The 4181-nt window shown below is 43.6% G+C and overlaps 1 pseudogene; it reads left to right on the top strand.

Annotated features, from left to right (window-relative positions):
• LOC110596036 overlaps positions 1 to 3737 on the top strand; it is a 6968-nt pseudogene extending 3231 nt beyond the window's left edge.
• The last annotated feature ends 444 nt before the right edge of the window (positions 3738 to 4181 follow it).

The following is a 4181-nucleotide window of genomic DNA, read 5'->3' as shown; positions in this document are numbered from 1 at the left end:
TTTTTTTTTTTTTTAAATGAGTCGGAGTCTAACTCTGTCACCCAAGCTGGAGTGCAGTAGCACACTCATGGCCACCACAGCCTCCACCTGCTGGAGTCAGGTGATCTTTTCTCCTCAGCCTTCCAAGTAGCTGGAACTACAGGCATGTGCCGTCAACACCCAGCTAATTTTTTTATTTATTGTGGAGACGAGGTCTTGCCAAGTTTGCCCGGGCTGCTCTCGAACCCCTGAGCTCAGGTAATTCTCTCGCCTCTGCCTCCCAAAGGGCTGGAATTACAAGCATGGGCCACTGCACCTGGCAACATGTTTCTTAAAAGATAAATAGATGCTATTTTTAGTACAGTTTTAGATTTACAGACTACTTGAGTTTCACATATCCATCCCCCAATCCACCACCCAGTTCCTCCCCCCACTATTTTTGTTTTTAGTTGGAGTTTCACTCTGTCGCTCAGGCTGGGGCACAGTGGCAACTCATGGCCACCGCAGCCTCGACCTGCTGGGTTCAGGTGATCCCTCCGCCTCAGACTTCCAAGTAGCCAGAACTACAGGCACGCTCTACCATGCCCAGCTAATTTTTTAATTTATTGTAGAGATGAGGTCTCTCCAAATTGCCCAGGCTGGTCTCAAACCCCTGGCTCAGGCAGTCCTTTTGCCTCTACCTTCCAAAGTGCTGGGATTACAGGCGTGAGCCACCACGCCCAGTTTAGTTTCCCCTATTACTGACATCTTGCATTAGTGTGATGCACTTGTTACAATGAATGAACCTAGGCCAGGCCTGGTGGTTCATGCCTATAATCCCAGCACTTTGGGAGGCCAAGGTGGGAGGATCACTTGAACTCAGGAGTTCAGTACCAATCTGGGCAACATAGTGGGACCTTCTCTCTACAAAAAAATTTTAAAAATAGGTGGATATGGTGGCATGTGCCTGTAGTTCCAGTTACTTGGGAGGCTGAGGTAGAAGGATCAGTCTGAGCCCAGGAAGTCGAGGCTGAGGTGAGTTGTGATTGGGCACTGCAGTCCGGCCTGGGCAACAGAGTGAGACCTTGACACACACACACAAAAGAAAACAATTGACTGGGTTCAATGGCTTGGCCTATAATCCCAGCACTTTGGGAGGCTGAGACAGACGGATTGCCTGAGCCCACAGGTTTGAGACCAACCTGGACAACTTGGCGAGACCTCGTCTCTACAAAAAATAAAAAAACAGCTGGGCCTGGTGGCACACACCTGTGGTGCCAGCTACTTGGAAGGCTGAGGTGGAAGGATCACCAAACCCAGCAGGTTGGCACTGGGGTGGCCATGAGCGTGCCACTGCTCTCCAGTCTTGGAACAGTGTGAGACTCCAATTCAAAAAAAAAAAAAAAAAAAAAAAAAAAAAAAATTAGAAACTGGCGCATGCCTATTAGAATGGCCAAAATCTAAAACACTGACACCACCAAGTGCCCATGAAAATGTGGAGCAACAAGAATTGTTTCATTGCTGGCAGGGGCACAAAATGATACAGCAACTTTGGAAGATAGTTTGGCAGTTTCTTACTATACTAACCAGTCTTACCATATGATCTAGCAATGGTATTCCTGGGTATTGAGCCAAATAAGCTAAAAATGTATGTTCACACAAAAATCTGTACACAAATTTGTGTAGTATCTTCATTTGTGATCACCCAAAACTGAAAGCAACCAAGATGTCCTGAAATAAATAAAGGGATAGATAAACTGTGGTGATGTACACAATGGAATATTGCTTAGCAATAAAAAGAAATGAGTTATCAGGCCATGAAAAAACATGGAGGAAGCTTAAATTGCATATATTAAATGAAAGACGCCAGTTTAAACAGATTACATTACTGTATGATCAAAACATTAGCCGGGCGTGGTAGCCTCGACCTGCAGGACTCATGTGATCCTTCTGCTTCAGCCTTCCAAGTAGCCAGAACTACAGGTGCACACTACCACTGGTGAGAGAACTGCCTGAGCCCACAGGTTCAAGACCAGCCTGGGCAACTTGGTGAGACCTCATCTATACAATAAATTAAAAAAATTAGCTGGGCATGGTGGTGCGTACCTGTAGCTCCAGATACTTGGAAGACTGAGGCAGAAGGATCATCTGAGCCCAGCAGGTCGAGGCTGCAGTGAGTGTGCCAATGCACTCCAGCCTGGGTGACAGAATGAGACTCCAACTCAAAATAATAATAATAATAATAATAATAACAATGTGCTTTAGCCAAATGTTGTATATTCATTGCTGGCATATAGGAAAGAGATCAACTTTTGTAAATTAATCTGTATCCTCCAACCTTGCAATAATTGCTTATTAGTTCCAGAATTTTTTTGTTTGTTGATTCTTTAGGGTTTTCTACATAGATGACTATGTCATCTGCAAACAAAGTTTTTTTTTCTTCTTTTCCAATCTATATATCTTTTATTTCCTTTTCTTGTCTTATTGCATTAGTTAAACTTCCAGTATGATGTCAAAAAGTGGTGGTGAGAGGAGACATCCTTGCTTTCCTTGATCTTAGTGGGAAAGCTTCAAGTTTGTTGCCATTAAGTACAATGTAGTTGTAGGTTTTTTGTAGATGTTCTTTATCAAGCTGAGGAAGTTCGCATTTGTTCCTAATTTTTTTTTTTTTTTGAGACTGGAGTCTCACTCTGTCACCCAGACTGGAGTGCAGTGGCCGCTCCTGGCCACCGCAGCCTCAACCTGCTGGGCTCTGGCGATCCTTCCGCTTCAGCCTTCCAAGTAGCTGGAATTACAGGTGCGTGCTACCATGCCCGGCTAATTTTTTGATTTATTGTAAAGATGAGGTCTCACCAAGTTGCCCAGGTGGGTCTCGAACCCACGGGCTCAGGCAATCCACTCACCTCAGCCTCCCAAAGCGCAGGATTACAGACTGAGCCACCGAGTCTGACTTTGTTCCTAATCTTTATCATGAATGGGTGTTAGATTTTGACAAATACTTTTTCTGCATCTATTGATATAATCAGTGCAGTTTTTCTATTTTAACATGATGATGGGATGGAGTACATTAATTGCTTTTCAGGTTAGCTTTTCAAATACATTGAAAGATAGGTTATATAATTTTCTAATATCTTGATTGTGTTGTTTAATATTTTCTTGGTTGGATTAAATAAGTTCCCAGTAATACCAAAGAGAGAGAGAGAGAGAGAGAGACATAGTTGGAGTCTCACTCTTTCACCCAGACCAGAGTACAGTGGCACAATCATGGCTCACCACAGCCTCAACCTTCTGGGTTCAAGAGATCCTTCTGCCTCAGCCTCCCAAGTAGCTGGGATAACAAGTACACGCCATCACGCCTGGCTAATTATTTGACTTTTTGTAGAGATGAGGTCTTGCTATACTGGTCTCAAACTCCTGGGCTCAAGCAATTCTTCTGTCTTGGCTTCCCAAAGTTCTGGGATTACAGGCATGAGCCACTGTGCCCCGCCAAAAATAATTTTAAACGTGTTCCATCTGGTAATGGATCGGCGGCTTAACCAGAGCCAGGCAAAATAGAATTTGAGGCCATAAGTCCTGTGAACCCGGCAGTCTTTCCGCATCTGACCACGGTGCTCTTGGCCACTGGCATGTTCTTCACTGCCTGGTTCTTTGTGTATGAGGTCACCTACACCATGTACAGTTGAAATACTTACAAAGAACTCCTCATCTCCTTGGTGGCCTCGCTTTTCATGGGCTTTGGTGTCCTCTTCCTGCTTCTCTGGGTCAGTATCTATGTGTGAGCTCCCAAGGTTACCAGTCAGGCGACTTCACTGAATCCCTGCTTTTGTAAAGTAATTTTTTTTACTGTGCAGAAAGCCTCCCACCTGCTGCTTACAATTAAGGCAGATATGTGGGAAAAAAATAAAAGATGTTCCTTTGGAAAGCCATCTTACTTCCAAGGGTGAGATAAGATATTTAAATTCTTTTTTGTTGTTACCGTGCAGTTTAGGTATAATCTATAATTAAATGAATCATCTTTTATTTCACTAAGTTGAATGATACGAAAATGCTGATATTTGATCCTTTTATCTACAAAAACGCCAAGTTCCCATGGTTCAACCTAATAATAACACGGGGAAAACATTTGTTGATTTGCAGTCTTTCCTGAAGATTCTTTTTTTTCTTTTTTTTTGAGTTGGAGTCTCACTCTGTCGCCCAGACTGGAGTGCAGTGGCCGCTCCCGG

Source organism: Carlito syrichta, unplaced genomic scaffold (assembly GCF_000164805.1).
Source record: "Carlito syrichta isolate Samal-C Ts95f unplaced genomic scaffold, Tarsius_syrichta-2.0.1 Scaffold305797, whole genome shotgun sequence".
Taxonomy (NCBI): Eukaryota; Metazoa; Chordata; class Mammalia; order Primates; family Tarsiidae; genus Carlito; species Carlito syrichta.
This window is presented reverse-complemented; position numbering and strand designations above follow the sequence as displayed.